Source organism: Cornus florida, unplaced genomic scaffold (genome assembly GCF_030987335.1).
Source record: "Cornus florida cultivar Cherokee Brave unplaced genomic scaffold, ASM3098733v1 CherokeeBrave_3.0.0_Hap2_Chr03, whole genome shotgun sequence".
NCBI classification, from domain to species: Eukaryota; Viridiplantae; Streptophyta; class Magnoliopsida; order Cornales; family Cornaceae; genus Cornus; species Cornus florida.
In genome coordinates, this window is record NW_026775573.1 from 85333989 (window position 1) to 85359392 (window position 25404).

General features: G+C 35.7%; 1 non-coding gene across 1 annotated transcript; it reads right to left on the reverse strand.

Moving 5' to 3' along the window:
- Window positions 1-3000: 3000 nt before the first annotated feature.
- On the reverse strand, window positions 3001-3107 carry LOC132302085 (small nucleolar RNA R71). Its single transcript, XR_009480727.1, has one exon. It is a non-coding gene; the product is annotated as a small nucleolar RNA R71 (small nucleolar RNA).
- Between the last annotated feature and the right edge of the window lie 22297 nt (window positions 3108-25404).

Genomic DNA, 25404 nt, shown 5'->3' on the forward strand with positions numbered 1-25404 from the left:
GGATTGCTTCCAAATCTCAACCATTTTTAGGGATCTTTCTTCTAGAATGAGAGATAGTGATGAGCACTGAAAAGTGCGCAATTAAACCCCTTAAACTTGGGTATTCTAGGACCTTTATCTATCTTATTTTTCCGTCTTAGACTAATTTCATGTTATTGCCCTTTTTAGGTGCTTATCCCAAAAATAAGTTAATTCAGCCAAATAAGAGCTTAAAAGAAGCAATCTCAAGCTGAATGGTGGAAAAATAGCAAGTTCGATCGATTTCAACATTCTTTCGATCGGTCAGAGCAGCATCAATCTATCCTCATCAAGATGGATCCAAGCAATTGTCCTTATCCAAAAGATCTCACCATCTTCAATCGATCCAACCTTTCTCAGATCGATTGAAATTATTCGATCTTATCCACACCTACCACCCCACCTACCACTTTTGTCTCTTTCCCAAAATATCTCAGAGATTTATCTATATTAAAAAAGGCACCGCCAAGGATAATTGATCTCTGCAACATTAGATGGATCTCACCAATGTTCGATCAATCTCAACACAGTTTGATTGATCGAACCTCCTTAAGTCCGAAATAAAACAAATTACAACTCATTAAAAGTTGGCTCATGGTGCAATCATTGCAAGGACCTTAGTGAATGAATTCAGACCATTGGGTGTGACACTTGAGCCTCCTACATAAGGATTTGGAGCCATTTTAAGAAAAAGATTGAACATATCTTCAGTACACATATCATATCTCATATCTTAGAGAGGAGGCTAGAGACTCGAGAGCTTTTACACATCTTTGGGAGTTCTTCCATTTTTCTAGGGTTTCCATCAAGAAGGAGGTCATTCCTACCATGGAGATAGCCCTTGAGGGTTAGATGACTACTTCAATGAGTGGCTAGACATCTACTTGGGGCTAGAATAGCCCCTAAGTTTGCTTCCTAAACCTAGTGTTTTGTATATTTTTAGGGATTTGCTTGTAATAAATGTTTTGATCTTGGATTTATATATATATCTTGTGGTTTCTACTTGATGTGTATGGATTAATGCTTTTAATTAATTATCTATTTCTAGCCATATGTCTATGTATGCTAAAATAGATGATTCATGTGGTTTTCTCTAGATTTAGTGGAGTTTATGCATGTCTATGTGTATGGATGAAGTTAATGTAGAGATAGTCAAAGCATAGTGCTTAATGGAACACTCTTGTAATTTATTTGATGGTTCACACTTGTTTCTTGATGGATTATGCCACACTTTTAGCTCACTTAGTTTAATTTCTATGTCTTTAGTGTAGATATAGTGTAGTTGCTTTAGATTCACAGATAAGTGGACAATCTATTCTTATTCCTTGGTGTTCCATACTTATGAATGCAAATGGTGTATGCTTCTAGATAGTTATGTGTGCATAAATTGTGGTTTCATTTAATGGATTTTGGTCTCATTTGATAGGTTGTGCTTTCCATTTGAATTGGCTAGACAATCTATACTTATTTGCCATCTATGCCTAGTTTCAATTAATGTCACACACACACACAAGTTACAATTAAAATTCCCCCATTGATATACAATTGCTAGTGTCTAGTGAAGTCAAGCTTACTGGTGAACTTTGGTACCCCAAGTTTTTGGGTGAACTCTAGTACACACACTCACCCTAGCTATATTTTTAGTTAGAGGTAGTAGTGGCTTTTATAAATTTAAAAGTTGGCCATATTGCAAACTCACATTCTTAATGCATTTTTAAACGTTGGTGCCGCGATGACCCACCAAGTTTTTGGCACCGTTACCGGGGATTGAATTGGCAACGCCGTGTTTTGGAAACAAATAGGAATTAGTACTCTTTTGGTAGTGTCTTTACTTTATTTTCTTCTTAGATACTTATTGTGTTTGTTCTTTATTGGCTAGGTGCATTGAGCTAAAAGAGTCAAGCAAAGGGAATTAAAGAGCAAAGGAAGCAAGGAAGCCAAGTGAAGCTAAGCAAAAGCAAAAGGAGCTAAAATCTAAAAAATCGCAAAGCATAGCAAGGCTTAAAAATTGAAAATGAATTAAAGTTGCTTAAGGACCCTTTGTGAGATCTTTCTAACTTAATCTCTAGTTAAATCGTCGGCCCGCGTGGTGGCAAGTTTTTTTTAAAATTCTTAGATAAATCGTGAGCCCGCGTGGAGGCAATTTACTTTTTCTTTGCATATTGTTCAAACATGGGAGTATGGAACCAATGTATGTAGAGAATGTTTGTTGATTGATTTGTTGTGGGGGCGAAGTGATTACTATTTACTTGCTATTTGTTTTGCTAGTGCATGCATGGTCGTAGGTCATTGAATCTTACTCTTGTCCCTCCTAATTTACATCTTGAATCGGTTGTTTGTAATCCTAGGGGAAGAGATAGTTCTCATCACTCCATTTCACCAATGGAGGAATTGAATGACCACCATGTGGAGGACCTTGGTTACATAGACCAACAAGGCATCCTCCACCTTAATGTTCATCATGAAAATATTCAAGTACCATTGGGCATGCCAAGACCATTCATTCCACCACAACAAGAAGGCCAAATTCCATTGGGAATGCCTCAGTCAATTTTTGCTCCACAACCTCCCATTATGCAAGGCCACCTTGGTGTTCGAGTAGCACCACCGGTTATAAATCCTCCCATTACTTTAAGAGACCATTATATGCCTAATGAATATAGTGCACCTACATGCATTCAATTGCCCCCATTTAGAGCACATCACTATGAGAATAAACCACAAACTATTCAAATGCTTCCCAACTGTCATGGACTTCTAAGTGAAGAACCCTATAAGCATTTGGATGAGTTTCTTGAAGTGTGTTCCACCGTGAAATACATTGACATGCTAGAAGAAGTTTTAAGACTCAAACTTTTTCCTTTTACCCTTAAGGACAAGGCAAAATATTGGTTCAACAATCTAAGGCCTTTTTTGATAACTTCTTGGGAAGAAATACAACAAAAGTTCTTGAAGAAGTACTATCCGGTTTTGAAGACTAATACCATGAGAACTTCCATTTGTGAATTTTCTTAAAGGGATAGGGAAATGTTTCATAAGGCATGGGAAAGGTTTAATGACTTGCTTAGGAAGTGCCCACATCATGACATACCTAAGTGGCAACTAGTTCAATATTTCTATGAAAGTTTACCAGATAATCACAAGGGTATGGTTGATGCATCTATGGGTGGTTCTTATCTTGACAAGCATGAAAATGATGTGTGGCAATTGTATGAAAGCATGAATGAGAATTCAATGTATAGATCTTTGTCATCTAAAAATGGTAGAAATCTAGGTGGAGAGAAGAATGTTAGCTTATATCAAGTTGACAATTCCAATGACATAGCCGCCAAGATGAAATCTTTATCTCAAAGGTTTGATCAATTCTTGATAAACCAAAATTCAGTGAATCAAGTATCTTCCAACCCTAATCATGTTCGTCATCATGCATCTAATGAATCTTGCATGACTTGTTCAAGTGTCTTGCATTCTACTTCCAATTGTCTCCATGGACATGCGCAAAGCGAGAACCATGAACAAGCAAATGCTATCTTTGCTAACCAAGGGAATAATCCCTATAGCCCACACTATAATCCAAGGTGGAGGAACCATCCAAACTTCTCTTGGAAAAGCCAAGGGGAAGGTTCAAATCTTCCCTAAGGTGGTTTTCAAGGAAAGTACGTTCCACCTCTAATGCAAAGCCAAGGTTCCCAAGGTTATAGATATTCTTTTCAATCATCATATGGAAATCAATTTTCAAATTCTCATTTCCCTAACCAATCATCGTATTCTCAAGGAAACTCAAGGAGTCCTACTTTTGAGGAGAAAGTGTTGACCGCTCTAGGCACTCTAAAGGCGAACACTCAATTACTTCATTCTCATTCTCAATCCATTGCTAAGCTAGAAACCCAAGTCGGGCAAATAGCTAGTACTTTGAATGCTAGAGAGAACGGGAAGAAGCCTTTGAATGCCCCACCAAAGCAATAATGTGATGTAGAAACTCATTCCTCATCGGAAGGTCACACAATTGAGCATGTCAATGCGGTGACAACCTTGAGAAGTGGGAAGGTTATTGACAACCAAGTGAGTATGTCCAATGAAGAGAGTAAACCGGTGCAACCCAAAGTTGTCGCCGGTCCCGTTTCACATCCTATTCCTCCTTCATTGCATGTGCATGACCCCTTTGTTGAAAAAGTAATGGAAAATGATTTGAACAAAGTTTTGAAAGATGATTTAAAAAATTCTTGTGACAATTTAAAAAAGTCTTATGTTGAAGATTCTTCAAAGAAAGACTTTGAAAAGGTTTTTGAGCCAAAAGCTCCATTTCCAGATACCTTGAAAGGATCCATTTCTCTTGACAAGTAAAAGACAAAGACCAATGAAATCATTGAAATGTTTAGGCAAGTGAAGATTAATCTTCCACTTTTGGATGCAATCAAACAAATTTTGGCTTATGCCAAATTTTTGAAAGATCTTTGCACCCAAAAGAGGAAGAACAAGAACCAAGCACCAAGAAAAGTGGTCTTGACCGAGCAAGTGAGCTTTATTTTGCAACACAACACTTTCCCAAAGTTTAAGGACCCTGGTTCACCTACTACATCTTCCATCATTGGTGACCATGTCATTAATCGGGCTCTCTTAGACTTAGGAGAAAGTGTTAACCTTCTTCCATATTCAGTATATGTCAAATTGGGCTTAGGAGACTTGAAACCGACGTCGGTGGTTTTATACCGACCAATCCATTAAAAAGCCCCGGGCTATCATTGAGGATGTTTTGATTAAGATTGATATGTAATGACCCGGTCATTTTCATTCCTTTCCTTCTTCCTCAAATTTTACGGATGAATTTTTTTCATTAAAATTTCTTTTCTGGGTTCGATTTCTTGTCACTTAATGTCATCTCAAGTGCTCGGAAATGGGTTCTGAGACTTTTTTCTTGGGATTGACAACTTTCTTTAAGGACTGAGTCATTTTCACATTTTTTATTTTTCATCACTATTCACTTTTGTCTTTTCTCGGTTTCCATTTTTCCTTGCATAACCTCACTTTTTGTGCTCGGATTTGATTCCGGCTTTGCATTCATCCATGGTATTTAATTTCTAAGATATCAATATTTTTACTTTTGTAGAAAAACATATTAATTGTTAAATTTTCTTATAAAGGGCATAAATGCATTACTTTTGGTAATTACTCTAAACTTGAGGGGTTTTGTGTAATTAAATAAAGTAAATATTTTTCTGTCTTAGGGACCATTTTGTAATTTAATTTGGAAGATATTTTCAGAAAGGACCTTTTTGTAATTTTCCAAAAATGTAACAAGTGTCACTTTCCTATGGTGCCACTTGTGGGCATTTGGGTGGAGAGACTTGGAACTATAATCTATTGACACATGGAGGGTGGAGATTCATCCACTTGTTGGCCTAGGATTGGATCACTTGTTGGCTTGGAGGGTTGACAAGTGTAGGCCTAGTACTAAACCTAGAAGGGAACCTTAGGATGATGACAAGTGTAGGTCTCACATTTAGTCTTGCAAATTACTTTTGGGCCACTTTGGGATTATGGTTTTAAAGAAGGGTTTTTGTGCAATTGACCAAACTAGTGTGTGTTCACCATGGTGTAAGACCACATAGTGAGTGGAGGATTTCTATTTCCTCCACTCACATTCTCTCACAATTGGCTTCATCATCTCCCTCTCATGTAAAGAAAACCCTAGCCTCCGTGGAAAAAGCTTGAAGCCTTAAGCTTTGACCTTCATTTTTTGCTACCTTCCACTTATCCTAGACCTTTAAGCTTGGAACACTTTAGATTCCTCTCACTCTCCTCTACAAAATCCTTGTTTGGTTTTTCATTTTTAAGCTTGGTTGCCTTGGATTCAAAAAGAACAATCCTCTTGTGAGGTAGGGGGTGTTATTATTTATCTTCCAAGTAATTTAACTGTTCTTATAGTGATATCCAAGTTATATGCATGTCTTGTATTGAAATAAGAAATAAATGACTAATTGTAACTTGTATGAAATTCACTTTAAACTTGATAAATGGCATAACCATGACTTGATCTTTGTTGTGTATTATTTTGGCATGATTTAAATGAGCTTTTAAATCTAGAGGATTAATTGATTTATGTTGATTTAAATTCAAATTAATTATACCATGATTGTAATTCATTTGTAACTTGATATAAAGCATGGCCATGAATTACTCCATGTCATATATTAAATTGGAATCATTTGGACAATTCTTGAAATATAGAGAAATTACCTAGTTGGTTTACTTAATTTCTACCTGTTGGGATTTATATGCCCTGGCATAGCAAATTCCTGTTTGGATTAAAGTGACATATATTCCTAAAGTTTCTGAAATATTTATGTTTTATACAATTGGTGAATTCAATGTATTATGTTTCGATTCATTATAGAATTGATAGTGTCTATTTGATTACAAGAGATATTTATATATATGTATGTGATGGCAATCAATGCATGATATATAAATAGTAATCATAAATGGTTCATAGTCGGTAATTATGGATGGACTCATAATTAATTAAGATTTGAACTGGATCCGCGTTAGGTTAAGATATATTGCGAGAACTGTCGTATGCAATTGCTCCCTATCACTGTCATGGCATTTGACTCTTAAGCATGACAAAAGTATAAACTCTTTTATTAATTAATAATTACTTTGATTTGTTCGGCGGATTCTTCGGGATCCTTAGACCAACACTTTGGGTAGTTATGTAATTAATAGTTAGAGGGTTATATTTTCAATATTTGCATCATTGCTACTTGTATTTATTTTGTATTGATTATGGTTGATCACAAAGTAAATTCGAAGGCCTTCGTGTGTTTTTAGACAAAATGATTTATTATATATTTATTTATTTAAATTATTATTTTTGTCAAACAAATGTTTTATTGTGATCGAGCCAGAAATAATCAATGGTACCAAATAAATATATTAATTAAGTAGTCGGATTGATGGCTTTATTTATCCGATAACTAATTAAGAATAGAGGGGTCAAAGTGCAATATTGACTTAGAGGTTATTTATTATTTAATTGGAGTTCAATTAATTTCTTTTAGTGGAGTAGAAATTAATTTATGAATTAATTGAATTGGGTCCATGGACCGGGCCAATTATTAATTCATTGTAGCCAATAAAATAATAGGCCCAATGGATTCTCACTCATAGCCCAACTTGATATTGGAATCATATTAGATTTGAGACATATGAATTAGAGATTGAGAAGGATTTGTTATTTCCTTTTCTTTATTTTTATGTTGCCTATAAATATACATGGTCTATGTATATTTTGGGGGTGATTTTTGGAAGAAGGAAAAAGGAAGCTATTTTCTCTCTCTAGAAAATTAGGGTTTATATTCTCATCTAATGGAGGCTCCCACAAGCCTAGTTTTCCAAGGTCATTCATAGAGGCTTATGAGTGATTCCTAAAGGCAAAACAATTACCAAGAAGATGGAGATCCAAGGAGAAGGCATTTTGCTAAGGGATCTACAATAAGTGAGAACATTCACTTTAGAGGAAAGTTTTAAATGTTTACTCAGACCTTTGATGTAAGTATTCAATCTGTTAATTGAATGATACATCATGTTTTATTTTTTTCATAAAACTTGTCTCTATGTGATAAATCAAGATCTATGTATTAAAATCTCCCAAAAAGTTTTTGAAACTTGCACGTTTCCCAACAGTGGTATCAGAGCATGGTTTGATTCATTACTAGAGATCATGATTTTATGAAAACCATCATTCATGGATCCAAATTTATATATGCATATGTATATATTATTATATGATCATGATGTATGTATAATTGTGAATGAATGATAATGTGTGTTTGGGCCATGGATGAAGCTTATAGGTATATTGAATATAGTTTTATCTTTAGATGAATGTAATTAAGACTTTGATTTAGCCGTTTAAAAGTTCAATGATGTAATTTATTTTTTTTCCATTGTATTTCAAATTGTAAATATTTTTAAAGCCATGTAATATTCATCAAAGGTTGCTATGAAGCTTCAAGAAGGTCCAAGAGGGTTAAATTAGGCTTCAGGAATTTTCTGGAATTTTTCCGAAATTTTTCAGAATTTTTCTGGAATTTTTAATGCCTGATTTAATTTCTGGAATTTTTTATTTAATTTTCTGGATTTTTTGGCGATTTTCCGGCGATCGGAGCTTCGCCGGCGGCATGGGCAGCGCCGGAAGGTGGTCGTCCAATCTGGTGTGCCGCGGTCTAAGAGAATTTGGTGCAACCACTATCAAGACCCTTGGATCAAAGTCAGCCCTGGAGTTGATAAGGTGCAGCGCACCTACATGGAGGATGGAATGCAGCCTCACTAGAAGCGCACGTGAAGATCACGTGCTGTCATAGCCGGAACAAAAAAAAATTCAGGCGCGTGGAGCTCACGCGCTGACCAAGTCAGCACCTCAGGCGCGTGGAGCTCACGCACTGACTATGTCAGCATCCCTCAGGTGTGTGACATGCGCCTGCACACCAACCACAGCGCGTGCCAGCGCGTGGGGTATTGTTGTTGACTCCTCCAGCGCGTGGAGATAACCTGTTCACTCCCCTAGCGCGTGCAAGCGCGTGGGGACATGCTGGACACTTTCCGAGCGCGTTTCATGCATAGTTTAACCTCTTCAGGCGCGTACCAATTTCCTACGAGTGTTTACAAGCTGATTGAAGACCGTCGTGCAATTATTAGAGCAATTAAATGTTAAAGCTAAATCCATTGGCCATTTAATTTGCTTTTATCTATTGTTTATTGATGTATGTGATGCATGGGATAGATAATTGTTGATTAATTATTATTCATGCATTGAATCCATGATATTTAATTAAATGACTTGATTTATATTAATTAAATTATGAAAATTAATTAGATTTGATTACTAATAAATTTGAGGGCACTTATTGGGAAACGAAAATTTATTTTTGTAAATTATTTTTAAAGTGTGCTTCAAATTAAATATTAGTGAATCATTTAAAGCCCAAATATTTTCTAAATTTAATTGGATTAAAATCAAGACGTTTAGCATGCATTATATCATGTAAATGAATAAAATGAAAACCCTAATTATGAATGATTAAAAATTCAGTGGGAGCGGGGATTTTTATACATTGCCCCATGGCCTTCATTATTAACACCATTGTAATTAAATTTTCAAAAATAAAGCCCCACGCATGATTTGAAGAGTCTTAATATTACAAGAATGGTTATCTCATGAAAATAATAATATTAAATGTTCATTGTAATTAGATCTTTAAAAATAAGGCCTTACGCATGATTTAAAGAGTCTAGATTATAATGACAAGATATTTAATATTTTATTTTTCATTAGAGCTTTAATAATGTTATACACTCAATCTAAAATCAATAGTATTAGCTCCCTAACGGAGTGGTCTACACTAGGTGATTTTAGAAAGGTTAAACATAATCGGGAATCATTTCATATAGATAGACAAGGCATTGTCTTAAGAGATATGGAGATGATGGGATTTGCCTGCCAATAGCAATAATGAACTTCGCCAACTGAATAAGTTATTGGCATATTGGTTATCCGATTTTTCATGCAGTGGTTAAGGGACCCACATACTATTTTAATGGAAGTGCTCGCCTAATAGTAAATGAATCTCAACAATAGTAATAATGAACTCCTCCAACAGGATAAGTTATTGACATATTGATTGATTGATTTATTATGCTGCAGAGTTGAGGGACCCGCATTAATTAAAAGGGATTGTTCACCAATAATGATAATGATCTCTTATTCAATTGAGATTTATTATATTATGTGGTTCACAAACTCATTTTAATTTTAAATATGCATGATAGTATTAATAATTCACCTTGCATATTGTATGAATGCATTTATATTCAGATTAATTATGTCTAATCCAGTTTATCTGCTTGCTTACATATTCAATGTAACTGGACCTCATTAATATTGACTGGGAAAGGAACTTAGATATTTTATTCACAACGTAAGGGTACAAATGTATTTACTACTCCTAAACCTAATTCTTTTACTTTAAGATACCCAAGAGAACATTAATGCTTTGACTAAGTGAAATAAGGCAAATGAGATGTCTTGGTGCAATATTCTAGAGTTTTCCTCGAATACGCTCCAAAGCTAACATTTACATTATTTTATTTTCTTCAAGCATCATGTTAAATGTCAATAAGATGTTTGGTGAGATTAGATAGAGAATATGCCAAAGTACTATGTCAGACTTGAATAGCATCAAGATAGCCTAAGGAACTCTAGTATGAAATTGTATTTTGAAAATGATTGTTTATTATTTAAAAATTAGCTGGAGATCAATAGGGCTGACTTGGGTGGTAAGTTTCAAGTTGACATGATTATTGCCTTGTTACCAAACTCGTTCGACTCTTTTAGAGTGAACTAAATAAGGAATCAGTTTGAGTTCACACTCGCTGATATTCTTATAGAATTGGTAACAAATGAAAGGATAATCAAATAGTATAAGCATTCTTATCAATCTAACCTAGTCTATACTATCTTCTTCTAAGCCCAAGTGGAAGGACAAAGTAAAGAAGAAGGATGATAATAGAACTAGGCTAGCACAAAACATGGGTATCCAAAAGGTTAAAGGGAATAAGGCAGTGTATGTTAAGGGCAAAGAAAACTGTTTCTTTTGTCGCTAACTAAGACACTAAAGGACAAACTGTCTAAGCAATAACGTGGTATAGGAAAATATATATTTAATCATTGAGCCATGTTATGTGGTTGTATCTATTAATTCCTGATGAATAGATTCTTGAGCCACTAAACATGTTTGCAATTCATTGCAAGGATTTCAGGAATCTAGAAGCCTCGATGATATGGAATATATTTGTACTTGACCTGATGTCAAGGTTGTAGCTAAGTCAGTGGGAGTATTACATCTGAAATTAGAGAGTATGAGGATATTAGTATTAGAGAATTATGTTTATGCACAGAGGTTAGACGCTATATAATTTTTGTTTCACTTGTGGTTTATAAAAATAGGATCGTTATTTTGTAAAACTGGTTTTATAAAATTGAATAGATATGCGATTACTTCTGGTGCATTGAAAGATGGTTAATATACTATAATCATAAACTCTTAAGATTTGCAGGATGTAGAAACTAATGTTGCATCTTCTAGATTGAATGTTAAGAGAAATTTTGTTATTCATGACTCGTTGTATTTTTAATATCTATTTTTGGGTTGTTATCAATCAAAATGAGATTCAAAGATTGGTCAAAGAAGGTTTATTACCTAGTGAGGCAGAGGAGCCTAAACCAAACTTGTGAATCCTGTTTTGAAGGATAGATAACTCTAAGGGCTTAATAAGCTAAATGAAATAGACATAAAGAACAATTGGAGTCGGTACACACGAACACGTATGGTCTTGTGAACATCAAAGCAAGATTACTCACGTTTTGGATAAATTTACCTGTTGCGACACAAGTCTTATACTTTTAGTATATTCCGAGAGGGTCAAGACTGATGTGGAGCACAGATTAGGTAAACTTATCAAGACACTTCGATCTGATCGAGGATATGAGTATTTCTTGGGATAGTGCAAAGACTATATGGTCAATGAGGGTGTTGTGTACCAGTTTTCCGCAATTGACGCTAAATACATTTAGGTGTCAAATAGGAATAACAGAATTCCACTTAACATGGTTAGATCTATGATCAGTTATGCCACATTATCTCTTTCATTTAAGAGTTTAGCGTTAATGACATCGATGCGCATTATGAACTGCATTCCATCTTAGTCTGTCTCAAGGATACCGTTGAGCTGTGTTTTTGACTAAATCTTAGTTTGAATCACATGCACATATGGGGTAGTCTTGCACATGTGCGCTTGATATGGACAAGTAAGTTGGAAACAGATCATACGCATGATAGATTTGATAGCTACTCTAAAGGTTACTAGGACAGATTATTTTATGATCTCAATGATAAAAATTGATTGTTTACACTCACTGTTTATCTATAGGAGAATCATATTATGAATCATATACCTAGTAGCATAGTGTTAGAGAATATGGTATGAGTACCAGATGTACCACATATGAACACACTTATTATAATAGAGATTGAGAATAATATATGAATTCCCTATTGATGCGTTAGTATCATCTAGTACATAGATTCCTGCATCGGTACATTGATGTAGTGGGAGGATTATCATCCAATCCGACAGAATCATGTTTTTAGGTGAGACCGTTATGGACATCCCTGTTAAACATGAGTTGGACCTAGTAAGCTACACGGAAGCGTGAACTGATATAGATACAGATCGTTTTGGCGAGTTGCTATGAAATCAGAGTTGGAATCTATGAATTCTAATAAATTCTGGGATCTTGTAGAACTTTCTAGTAGGGTGATACCTATGGAAGGCAAGTTAATCTACAAAAAGGCACCAGAAGATTTCTTAGTGAATAAATCATGAGTGTACAAGGGAATGTCATTATTTTTCTGATTCTATATATATTGATGACATCCTACTCATTTAGGATGATGTGGAAGTTTTGTCATCAATAAAAAGGTAATTGTTCAATTACTTTTAAATGAAGGATCTTCAAGATATAAGCTATATTCCTAGGATCAAGCTTTTGCAAGATCAGGTTAAAAGGAAAATAGGCTTATCTTAATAATCCTACATTAATAAAGTTTTGACCAGGTTTGGTATGCATAACTCAAAGAATGAGTTCTTGCTTTATTGATATGGATTGCTCTCTCTAGTAAGTAGTTTTCCAAGACTAGCAGAGGAGATTGAGTAAATGAGACTGGAACTATATGCTTTGGCATATGGAAGTCTCATATATGCCATGGTCTATACCAAATAGGACATCCGCTACATAGTAGGGATAGTCAAAAGATATCAATCCAATCCTGGACTTGATAACTGGTCTGTTGTGAAAAATATCATTAAGTATCTAAGGAGGACTAAGGATATCATACTCATTTATGGATGTGATGATATGGTCCTAGTCAGGTATGCTAGTTCTGATTTTCAATCAGAAGTAGATACTATGAGGTTCATGACTTAGTGTATGTTCACTTAATGGATGGGAAATCAGTTGGTAGATTGTTAAGCAGATTTCAACTGCTGACTCAAACCTGCAAGTGGAATATATTGCAGCCTTAAAGGCGGCAAAGGAAGCATATTGGTTTGATCTCACTGATTTGGAGGTTGTGGAGTATACTAGCCTGCCTATTGAGCTATGTTGTGACAATAGTGCAAAAGTAGTCCAAACCAATAACCCAAGGTTCTATAGAGGAACAAGATACACTGAGAGGAAATATCATGTTCTACATGATATTGTCCGGCAAGAAAATGTACTTGTAGCTAGAATATTGCAATGGAACACAACTTTGTTGATCCATTATCAAAGGTGTCATTGATCAATAATTTTCATTATCATCTGGATAACATTGGAGTTAGGTGCAATTTGAATTGGCTATGAGGGCAAGTGGGAGCTGTTGGGATTTATATGCCCTGGCATAGCAAATTCCTGTTTGGATTAAAGTGACATATGTTCTTAAAGTTTCTGAAATATTTATGTTTTATACAATTGGTGAATTCAATGTATTATGTTTCGATTCATTATAGAATTGATAGTGTCCATTTGATTACAAGAGATATTTATATATATGTATGTGATGGCAATCAATGCATGATATATAAATAGTAATCATAAATGGTTCATAGTCGGTAATTATGGATGGACTCATAATTAATTAAGATTTGAACTGGATCCGCGTTAGGTTAAGATATATTGCAAGAACTGTCGTATGCAATTGCCCCCTATCATTGTCATGGCATTTGACTCTTAAGCATGAGAAAAGTATAAACTCTTTTATTAATTAATAATTACTTTGATTTGTTCGGCGGATTCTTCGGGATCCTTAGACCGACACTTTGGGTAGTTATGTAATTAATAGTTAGAGGGTTATATTTTCAATATTTGCATCATTGCTACTTGTGTTTATTTTGTATTGATTATGGTTGATCACAAAGTAAATTCGAAGGCCTTTGTGTGTTTTTAGACAAAATGATTTATTATATATTTATTTATTTAAATTATTATTTTTGTCAAACAAATATTTTATTGTGATCGAGCCAGAAATAATCAATGGTACCAAAATAAATATATTAATTAAGTAGTCGGATTGATGGCTTTATTTATCCGATAACTAATTAAGAATAGAGGGGTCAAAGTGCAATATTGACTTAGAGGTTATTTATTATTTAATTGGAGTTCAATTAATTTCTTTTAGTGGAGTAGAAATTAATTTATGAATTAATTGAATTGGGTCCATGGATCGGGCCAATTATTAATTCATTGTAGCCAATAAAATAATAGGCCCAATGGATTCTCACTCATAGCCCAACTTGATATTGGAATCATATTAGATTTGAGACATATGAATTAGAGATTGAGAAGGATTTGTTGTTTCCTTTTCTTTATTTTTATGTTGCCTATAAATATACATGATCTATGTATATTTTGGGGGTGATTTTTGGAAGAAGGAAAAAGGAAGCTATTTTCTCTCTCTAGAAAATTAGGGTTTATATTCTCATCTAATGGAGGCTCCCACAAGCCTAGTTTTCCAAGGTCATTCATGGAGGCTTATGAGTGACTCCTAAAGGCAAACCAATTACCAAGAAGATGGAGATCCAAGGAGAAGGCATTTTGCTAAGGGATCTACAATAAGTGAGAACATTCACTTTAGAGGAAAGTTTTAAAGGTTTACTCAGACCTTTGATGTAAGTATTCAATCTGTTAATTGAATGATACATCATGTTTTATTTTTGCATAAAACTTGTCTCTATGTGATGAATCAAGATCTATGTATTAAAATCCCTCGAAAATTTTTTAAAACTTGCACGTTTCCCAACACTACCATGTTAAACTAATGATTTAGTCATGTAATCCATGGAACTCATTATGTTTTATCACATATCATGACTTGTTGCTCTACTTGTTGATTTTGGAAACTTGGGATATTATCAAGAACATGACTAGGCTAGGACTTGGTTCTAGTACGGGGGATTGTCCCTCTACAACTATAGTGCGCACTAGGGGAAGGTACCCATGGGTTAATAGCCTTAAAGTGATCTCAAGAGTACGGTTTTAATCCGGGTAATATCCAAATATCCACTTTGTCTTGATTTTGCATTTAAATTCCAATTTGTTAAATTTGTGAATAGATCTCATTGTGCTATGTTGAAAGTTCTAATGTCACTTTGATAGCATGAATTAAATTGTATTGAATTGCAAACTTGGTACAAAGATAAACCCATGCATTCCCTACGAGTAAACTTTTTAACTCACCCCTAAGTTACTGGGTGTTTTTTAGGTAAAGAAGCCATAATGTGGGATGCACAACAATCTTAGACTTGCTAGACTACTTGGAGTATTTTTTTGCTATGTTAGAATATGCACATGTTAGCATATCTTGTTCCATTTTGCTTACTATGTCAAAAACTTGTATTTATTGTTCAAGTCATGTAATGTGTACTTAAGTGCACCTTTTGATACTCTATAGATGTGTTTGTAATGAGGCCAAGGGCCAAGAACAATTATATGACAAGTATGCTAGCCTAACTTCATTGTTTATCTATGGAAATTATGGGATTAATGCATTGAAGGGTTCTATTTTGCATACGACATGCCATGAGGCCATAGGCCATTGCAACACATCTATTTTATCATATTACATATGCTTGCATGCTCACTTTGGCAAACAACACCATCCATGATGAAACAAAAACTCTAAGTAGCATTTTTAGGGAGTTTTACCCTATTCTGTTCCAGGGGTATTTTGGGTATTTTCCTATGTGTTTTTTTCATTTTTCCTCTTATGTCACATAGAAAACTCAATTTTGAGGGGGGTTTCTTTTTTGTGTTTTTCCATAAAATGCCATCTTGGCCCTCAAAAATCTATTTTTTTCGTAAAATCATTGCTGCCAGGTTTTTGCCCATTTTAGTGCAAATGTACTTGGTACTATTCATCAACTTTTTTTTGAAAAGTGTGACGACTGATCCGAAACATCCGGGGGTCTTGTGGGTGCATTTTAAGGTTGAATTTTCAATTTAGGCAATTTAAAAACCTTCCGAAGCCCCATTTCCTTTCTTTGGGCAGTAGCTTGAAACAATTTTCAACTTCTAGACCTGATTTTCTTGAGGGTATTTTGGGCATTTCACAGTGCATTTTTTTGGTTCTGTCCATGTTGTCGGGTAGAAAACTTGATTTTAGGGGGGGTTTCATCTTTGAGTTTTTCCAAAAAAGTCCGTTTAGATACCCGTTTTTACTCTCAGTTGCAACAGTAGTGGGTTGATGGCACTGTAGCTGTCACGGCCTTCGTCAGGCCGCCGCGACGTCGATTTTGTTTTTGACCTTTCTCCCTCATCCGGACTCCAAATCAAGTGAATTTTTTTTTTTTTGAAATTGATTAATTTTTCATTGTCTATCCAACGGTGTGCTCGGTTGCACCCAGATATTTCTGGATAATTACTAATTTACCCTTTTAGCTTTATTGCTCGTTTTTCTTTGTTTTGTCGTTTCTCCTTCGTTCGGACTCCGAATCATGCGATTCTTGAGTCCATCTTGATTAGTTTTTTGTTGTCTTTCCAGCGGTGTGCTCAGTAATACCCGAATCTATATATTTTTAGAAAAGACCATTTTAACCTTGGGACTATTTTTGTCATATTTTCGATACTTTGCTTCCGCATTCGAACCTATCAATGGGTCAGCACAGGATGCACTAGGTTTAAAAATCCAAGGTCGTCACATGATAAGTTCTTCTTCCCCGTTGATTTCGTTGTCATTGACACATAACCAGTTCCAAATCCCAAGAGCCAAATTATCGTTATCCTTGGCCGTCCTTTCTTGTCAACCGTGAATACCAACATCAATTGTAGGACGGGGATAATGAAAATCTCATTTGGCCACATGAAGGTGAAGTTGAACATCTTTAATCCAACCATGAATTCAATGGACAAACATGAAGAGGTGTGTATTGTGGAAAAGTGGATTGACAATGAACTTAAAAAACATGAGTTTTTGCTTAAGAATGGAATTTCTAAAAGTTCACCTTCCAATTTGATTTCCAAGAAAGTGGTTTTGAAACCAAGTGTTCCAAGGGCATGGAAGCCCAAAAGTTATATAGACCAAGGACCATCAATTCCTTTTGAATCAAATCCAACAAGTTCTCTAGAGAACCATTCATTGGGAGGGATTCAAAAATCCATTCACCCCGTTAAGGAGGGGATGCATAATATGATATTTGACCTGAGCTAAAAGAGCCCAACGTCTTGCTAGAGACGTTAAAGACTAGTGAATTAGTAGGGTTTACAACCTTATTCCTCCCTCATTTCTATTTTACCTTTCATTTCTTGCATTATCTAGATATATTCTGTGTTTATACACATGGCTAGGAACTGTGATTGAGAATGCATGCACTTCCTTTCTGAAAATAGGCATTTTGCACTTGTTCGATCGATCTCAAAAGAGGTTCGATCGATTGAACATCCATCTCTGCATCCAATCATCTTTCAGTCCCATCGATCGAGAATTTCCTGCATATTTTGTCTCTCTGTGTATCGAGTGAACTTTAGTTCAGAATGATCTGAGTGCTCCAAGATCGATCAAGATTTTCCTCAGATATGTAACGACCCAGTCATTTGCCTTCCTTTCCTTTTTCCTGAAATTTTACGAATGAAATTTTTTCGTTTGATTTTCTTTTCTGAGCTCTGTTTCGTGTCGCTTAGTGTCATCTCGAGTACTCGGAATTGGTTCCTAAGACTCTTTTCCGTGGATTGACAACTTCCTTTAAGGACCGAGTCATTTTCACATTTTTCGTTTTTGATACTATTCAGTTTTCGTCATTTTCCCTATTTCGTCCTTTTCCCTATTTTGTCTTTTCCCTGTTTGACACTTTGTTGGCGTAACCACACTTCTTGTGTTCGGAGTTGGTTTTTGACTTCATGTATCTCCATCTTGAGTAGTTTCCACGAAATACGTATCTTTACTTTTGCAAGAAAGTACTCTGGTTGCTCCCGGTGTCCATTAGGGCATGGATGCAAAGTTCTTTGAAATTATTTTCTTTTCTTGGGGTGTTTTTTGTAAATATCTTTTAAAGATATTTTATTTCAGGGGTTTTTAAGAAAATATTTTTGGAAGATATTTTTATTCTGAGCCATAAGTGCAGTTTTCACTTTTTGAATGGGCTATTATGCAATTAATGAAAGTTATTGCAAAATGTCTTATTTGAGCCTGGATCCTCGTACAGGATTCATTTTAACATTTCATCGAGTTGTGTACTCTTGGAATTTCCTCCTGGTCGATGTTTTCCAGTTTCAGGGTTTTTGGCCCCGGTTTGCGCCAAACTTGTTTTGGGCATAATTTTCTACTCGGGACTTGGTTTTTGATGTTGTTTCCTCTGTTATTCATATTTTATCATTTTGAATCTTTTTCATTCACAAAGTTTTTCCATTTGAGTGCGTTTGCTCAAATTTTACTTTTTCAGACCTGACGGGGCCCGTTTGAGGCACTTTTTGAGATTTCTATAAAAGGGGGGTGAGATATTTTATTTTTCATCTTCTCCCCTCTTCATGCACGACCTGGAGCTCCCATGGCAGCCCAAGGGGTGCTGCAATCTTCTCTCTCCTCTTTTGGTTCACTTTTCCTTGTTGGAAAGTCTTCGGCCTTAACGTTTGTTGTTCCCCTCGCCGTGCTCTACCTTTCCCCCTTATTAGAATTCAGTTTTGACCATTTCTTGAGTTTGGTTTTGAGGTCAAGTTATGATTTTGATGGGGCTTTCATGGGGGTTATGTTCACGGCGTTGTCCCCGACAAAACCTAGTAGTTTCGTCGGATTCGGAGCCGTTCGATTTTGGTGGGCCTTTGGGATTTTCATCTCAAATTGAGGTAGGACATGTTCTAAGTTTAAATTCTTGTTATATAGCATACTTGTGATGCTTATACTACTTGTTTTCATGATTAAATATAAAATCTAGAGATTTTATTATTTATTTTTCTTGTACGGGATCTAATTTTCCCAGTTGCTCATGACTTGGTTTAAATATGTAGCATGATTTTATATTGCCCCTCGATATGCTCATTGTCGTGTATTAAAATTGGAACATTTGAATAAGTATTAAAGATTTTATTTAATATTTATCTTAGGTGAAAGATTAATTCACATGACCTTAACTAGCTTGAAATCAATATGTGTTAGCATATTAAATTAGGCCTTAGCATGCTCTCCAACATAGTTGAATTTGAAAGTGATTGGAGGTGTTTTGAAAATTAGTAATTATTAATTAATTTGCCCTGAGTGCACTATTCATTCTATTTAAATTCCGACTTGATATTCTTGACTTACATGCCATATGGCTTCACATATATTTGATTTAGAATATTCGGTTAGGTTTTCAAACCCTTCATTTAATTAAATTACATGTTTAAGATCTAATCCTCATGGTGATATACAACTTGGAATTGTATTGTGGCATGCTAGAAAATTAAGTTTTGGTATGGTTGTTCACATGTATTAAATTGGGATTCATTGCATGAGAATTGCAACTTTTGTTTTATTTTTAACTTTAGTGAAAGTTTAATTCGCATGGTCGTAAATTGAATAAAATAAACTTATAATGTGATATTACATTAGTCCTTGGCATGTTTTCCAACATAGGTTAATTTGAGAGCATTTGGTTAAGTTTGAAAATCAAGAGATTTTAATTAAAAGAATTAATTAAAATCTATTTTATGGTCCCATTAGCTTAATTAAGGTTTTAACTTGATATTTGTATTGGCCATGACTTGTTTACTAGTATATATTAATTTGGGACTATTAGAAGTTGTTTTAGAACCTTGGTAATTAAATTAGCATGATTTAATTAAAGTTCTACTTTGTTGTTCCAACAACCTAATTGAGTTTTAGAATGGATATAGGTGATGATCATGCCATGTCCTTTAACATGTATTAAATTGAGCTTATTTGGAATTGAATCAGAATCTAGAGAATTTAATTGTGTTTATCTATTTAAATTCTATCAATTTGCTCCTTGATCTAGTTGTGTTTTAGAAGTGGTTTCTATATTCAAATCATGGACTTAGACTTGTTGTATATTCATTTGGTTATGCTTTGAACATTGGATAACATAGTTGCTATGTTTGTATTCATGAGAGCATGTTTTCCTTATTGAATATATTGTTGCCTTGTGTAATGATTTGCACACTTCGTGTTTAACATCTTTCATGCATAGCGTGTAACGGATCGCACACTGAAGATTTGACATTCATCATATCATATTAGTTGTGGATTTAGAGCATGTATTGTATAGGTTTCCAAATTTGGTTGTGCTTAGTAGATAGTTGATTATCTTGCATATTCTTGTTGATATATGCGTTGTTGTACAACTTGTTGATTTTGGAAACTTGGGGATGTCGTTGTTTGACTATAGCTAGGACGTGGTTCTAGTATGGGGGATAGTCCCTCTATATGGTCTAGTGCGCACATAGGGAGGTTACCCATGGGCTAGTAACCCTAAAGTAACTATGTTGGCGGTTTGATCCGGCGTGACGTCTGAATATCCACTTTGTTTGATTTCGCATTTTATTTTCAAGTTGATAACTAGATGATGTTGTAACTTATTGTTTCTTATTTGTCGTTCCATTTTAAGTTACATGATGTTAACTTTGCGAAATTGTGCTTTATGCGTTGTATTGGAAGTTCCAATATTGGTTAAATTGCATCGATATTGAAAATTATTTTTTGACGTTCTAACAAAGCTTAGGATTGATCCTATTGATTCATTTATAACTTAGACGTTAGGTGGCATGACCCACTTATGTTGTTTTCGTGCTTTAGATTTCAAGCTGATAGCTTTAAGAAATTGTATTTTGTTGCCTTGTATAATATACTTTTATGTGGTTAGATTGCATTGAAGCTGTAAATTGCGGTTTGATTGTTCAGCATGGCCTAGGATGATTCCTTAGACTTATTTAGAACATAGACGTTAGGTGACATGATCACTTTAGTTGTTTTTGTATTCGAGATTGCAAGTTAATACCTTTAAGAACCTATATCTTGTTGCTTTGTATAACGTGCTTCCATATTGTTTAAATGGCATAGATGATGTGATTTATGCTAGAAACACTCTAAGGTAGCTTAGGATGCTCCCTGAGTCTCATATCGATATAGACGTTAGGTGGCATGAACCCCTTTAACATGTTTCACCTTAAGGTGATAAATTTGTAAAATGCTAGGTCGATGCATGCTCATCTCCTACAAGTAGCTTTATGTTACTCACCCTTACGATACTGGGGCATATTTCAGGTACGAAGACTTGGTTCATGACGCCTAGCATTCCTCGGATGTCGTGTAGCTTTCAAGTTTCCATTTCATGCAAATGTTAGCATGAAATGTCATTTTGTAGACTTATATGTCAAAATATGTATATTTGATTCCATGTACGTAATGTGCACTTAAGTACACTTCTTTCAATGTATTTGATATGTATGAGATGAGGCTGGAGGCCAATGAACATTATATTGTATTCTATGTACTTTTTAACTTCATGAAATATTGTGAAAATCTTGAAAAATCGCAAGTCATTGCTTCACCATGGTTGCATTGGGTGTGAGAATTCCATTCTTATTCTTTCATAGGGTCTCATAAATCATGTTTGAAGTATGGCCAAGGGCCAAATGGTCATTTGATCCCGTTTTGTATTTTTGGATTCCGAGTTTTCATTCCAAGTTCCATTTTTGCCTTTTGGCCCGTTGGGGGGTCGGATTTTGTATCGGTGGTATTTTTAAGTCGTGGACAATTGTAGCACGTCCAAATAGGTAAGTTACGTTTGCGTGCATTGTCGTTTCCGGGCAAAACCTTATCGTTTGTGTTTTGAGCCTCTTGTGAATTCATTTCGCATTTTTTTTGCATATTCTGATCTAGAGGCATTATGGACCTTTCACATCAGTTTTATTTTCTTATTTTGACATGGTTGAATAGAAAACATGATTTTAATGGGGGTTTCTTCTTCATGTTTTTCCAGAAAATGTCGTCTTGGTACCGAAAATCCCTCGTGAAGTTTCAGCTTCCAGTTTTCATTTAACAGCTTTATAACTCTCTTGTTCAATTCTGATCATGGGGCATTTTGGGGATTTCACATTGAGTTTTTTTCGATTCCGTCTGTGCTGTCAGGTAGAAAACTCGATTTTATGGGGGGTTTCTTCTTCGTGTTTTTCCAGAAAAACTCATCTGTACCTCCGTTTCAAGCCTCAGTTCTGGGTAGATCAAAAAAAATGTAGCAGCAGCCAAGGGCTGCCACCAGCCATGTCTTTGGGCGCCGGCATGCGCGCCGGTGGGCTCGCGCATGGGCGCCGTGTGCGTCATGGCCTTCGTCGGGCCGCCGCGACGTCAATTCTTCTTTTGGGCTTTTTTCCTTCGTCCGGACTCCGATTCAAGTGAATTTTTTGTTGAACTTGACCAATTTTTCGCTGTCTTTCCAACGTTGTGTTCGGTTGCACCATGTTCTTCCTGGATAATTACCAGTTTGCCCTTAAAGCTTTAAGTGTCTGTTTTTCGTCGTCATGTCGTTTCTCCTTCGTCCGGACTCCGAATCATGCGATTCTTGAGTCCATCTTGATTAGTTTTTCGTTATCCTTCCAACGGTGTGCTCAGTGGCACCCGAATCCACATTTTTCAAAAATGACTATTTAGACCCTGGGGGCTTATTTGTCATATTTTGACTTTTTGCTTCCGCATCAGTTCTCATTGAGTTCCACGACCTCATGGAAGGTCACTTTGACTTCTTGGAGTCTTGTTTTTTATTTTCGCTACCGCATTCGGATCCGTTAACGGGTGAATCTTCGGTTCATCACAGGACACGCTGGCCTAAAAAACCAGGGTCGTCACAAGATCGATCTTCATTCTATACTTAGAAAATTTTTAGAACCCATGAAAAAGGCCTCTCTGTGTATTAGTCGAACTTATCTGCAGGTTTTCACCTGTTGGATTGACTGAAGTATCTTCCAGATTGATCTTGGATTGATTGATTTGTGTCCCTTTGTTGACTTTGACTGCCTTTTTTTTTTAATTTTGATTTTATTTGTATATAAAAATTAAAAAATAAAAACAAACAAACAAAAATATTTTCAAATTTTATTTTATTTTATTCTCAAAAATTTCAAAAAAATATTTTTAGTTTTAAGGAATTTAAAAAATATATAATACAAAAATCTTTTTCCTTTATTTTTATTTTTATTTTAAAAATATTTTCAAAAAAATCCAAAAACGTTTTATTTTTATTTTTAAAAATCCAAATATTTTTAAAAATTAAAAAAAATTTCAAAAAATACTGTATCGTTTTGAAGCTTAGATCGATCTATGTTCTTTCAAGATCGATCTATGTTCGATCGATTTGAGATTTTTCCAGATCGATCGAACATGTCGGAAACAGTTTTAAAAAAAAAGAAGCCAAGGGTCATTTTGATCGATTTACACATCAATCTCAACCCTAGCTCCCTTTCGCCGCTGCAAACCTTCTTCCCAACCTCCGGCGAACCTCTGGCGAGCTTCCAGAGCTTCGAATCCCTCTTCCCCATCTCAGATCTCATCTCTCTCTCTCTCTCTCAATCCACTTCTCTCCCCAATTTGGTAACTTTGAGTTTTATTTTAGATCCCGAGCTTTAATCCTGTGTTTTCCATGTTTCCATGCTAAATCTGAGATTCTATGTTGGATTTGTTGCCATTGTTGATGATTTTGAGCATATATATATATATATATGTATATATATTTGTATATAAATTTATTTATATTTTGATTTCAATTTAGATTTTGGGGCTCAAGTGCCCATTCATATGTTGTTGAGGTGTAGAGGGACCCACAAGCTTGCTTGGGTGCCTCCCGTGTCATCTACGTCACAAATCTGTGACTTTTCAAATTTCTCACAACAGTTCAATCGATCAAAGTTTTCTCTGATCGATCAGAGAAAGATCGATCGAACTTAGTCCTGATTGATCTGAGAGAGATCGATCTCACTCAAGTTATGATAAATCGAACATCACATATTTGCATATGCACACTTCACACACCATCCATAGTGTTCATGCTAATTTCTATATGCCCAATGCCTGTGTTTTCCACATTGGATGCATTTCATACTTACACTATTTAGCATGCTTCACTTAGTCACTATTTACTTGGCTGCGTCATCACTTACATAGATTCATGTCGATTATTCTGAGTTGTCTATCTTACTTGACATACATGTTTCTATATACTATGCTTTAATTCTCTATTATCTATTACTGACTTATTTTGCAAGTGTTTCTTTTCTGTTTTGCAGGCCATGGCACGGGTTAAGATAGTTGCCCGTCGACAGTATGAAAGGAGAGTACGACAGAGAGTAGAAGAGCCCGCAAAGCCTTCTCATGCCCAGGATCCAAAGCAGGTTGAGCAGCCTAAGTAGTTAAAGTAGTATGAGGAGCTAGCTCCAGCTCAGTCTGACCGCTCTGCCTCTACTGCTTCTGCATCTTCATCCCATTCTGATGAGGATGAACATATATCTTCTCCTTCTCCACCACCAGCACAGGCTAGCCAAATTAGAGCTACACCTATCTGGAAGTTCAGACGCCTTTCAATGTCACATGAGTCTGTATTTGACATAGTTTTCTTCTCCTGGTCAGTCTTGACCAGGGTAGCTTTTGACGATATTGAGAGGCGCGGCTTTTCAGCCATTCTGGCACCAGTTACTTATCCGGTTTTCCCATGGCTTGTTCAGATGTTCTTCTAGAACCTCCGGCCGGCCCTGGGTAATATATCAGCACTGCAGACTACCATCGATGGCTATCCCATCCGCATTACAGTTGACACATTGGCCACTTCATCTCGATGCCCACATGTCTACCCTCTAGGTCTTGATTATCCTATTCTGAGGAGGCCTTCTTATGCAGACATAGCCGTTGCCTTTACTGGCCATTACGCATATGGCGAGACTTTCACCATCGGGATTTATCTGCCCCGATGACTTATAGTTTTTCAATTCGGTATTGTACCAATATGTATTTATGGTGGGCCATAAGATCCAGAGATGTTCAGACTTTCTGGCTGCCCTTTATGCTTTCTACACCGGGCACTGGTTCTCTATTCCTGCACTCTATTGGGGTGTTATAATGAAGTTGTATACAGATTATATCAGCAAGGCCAAGCCCAAGCGGGCTAAGTATCTCCCATTCACTCATCTTATTACTCAGATCCTCCGGGACCAGCGCTACCCTTTCCATCCACAGGAGCATTCTGAGTCAGGGGCTTGCCACGATGGCAAGAAGGACTGAAACAAGAGCTATAATGCTCTTATCAAGAGCTTTG